A 1082-nucleotide genomic window follows, 5' to 3' on the forward strand; every position below is an offset into this window, starting at 1 on the left:
CCTCCCATCCAAGCTCTCGGAGCTTCTGGCGCGTCGTTCAAGATGTGGGCGGCCTGGCGTTGTCTCGATGGAAAACGACACCCTTCCTATTGACCAATTCTGAATGCTTCTCGTCGATCGCTTGCTTCGATCTGGTCAGTTGTTGACAGTATATGTCCGAATTGAGTGATTGGACTGATGGGAGCAACTCATAGTGGAAGATTCCCTTCCAATCCCACCAAACACACAGTAAAACCTTCTTGGTCGTTAAACCGGGCTTGGCGATCGTTTGTGCCGGCTCACCACGCTTGGACCACGATCTTTTGCGCTTGTTGTTCTCGTATGTGACCCATGTTTCATCCCCAGTCACCATCCGCTTAAAAAATGGGTCGATTTCATTACGCTTCAGCAAAGAATCGCAGGCATCAATTCGCTCCAATAGGTTCTTTTGCATCAATTCCTGTGGCACCCATACATCGAGCTTCTTCTTGAGATCAGCCTTATGCAAATTGTTCCAAACGGTTTTCTGGCCAATCTTCAGTTCCCGAGCAATGGAATAAGTGCTCCCATGCCGGTCAGACTCGATGATTTCCATGATTTGATCAACATTTTCGACGACTGGCCTACCAGAACGTGTCTCATCTTCGACGTCCATATTACCAGAACGGAAGCGTTGAAACCACCATTTTGCTGTTGCATTCGATACTGTATTGGGTCCATAAAAAGCATAAATTTTTTTGGCCGCCTGCTCTGCTTTTTTCCCTTATTCGTAGCGATATTGAAGAATGTATCAGATTTTCTCTTTTACACCTCCATTTAGGAACGCTCTAACACAACTGGATTCACTAAACAAAAAACTGTTACACAACTTTTTTGAAGCGTTATGTCGCCTTTATATCGCCGCATAGAATGACAAGATACAACGTATACATCGTGAAATATGGCTCACACACTAAAGGCATCTAACGAAAAAGGCTCAAAACTTTTTACTTCGCCTAATACTATAAACGCGGCAATAATAATCGAATTACATTCGAACATATCGCCACTGTAGATGAGTGCGATCCATCTGCGTGGTTTCGAAAGCATCGTAAGCGATATTT

The 1082-nt window shown here is 44.4% G+C and overlaps 1 pseudogene; it reads right to left on the bottom strand.

The window, feature by feature from the left end:
- Window positions 1–37: 37 nt before the first annotated feature.
- On the bottom strand, window positions 38–634 carry LOC144478103 (histone-lysine N-methyltransferase SETMAR pseudogene; annotated as a pseudogene).
- Between the last annotated feature and the right edge of the window lie 448 nt (window positions 635–1082).

This window comes from Augochlora pura, unplaced genomic scaffold (assembly GCF_028453695.1).
Source record: "Augochlora pura isolate Apur16 unplaced genomic scaffold, APUR_v2.2.1 APUR_unplaced_8106, whole genome shotgun sequence".
NCBI lineage: Eukaryota > Metazoa > Arthropoda > Insecta > Hymenoptera > Halictidae > Augochlora > Augochlora pura.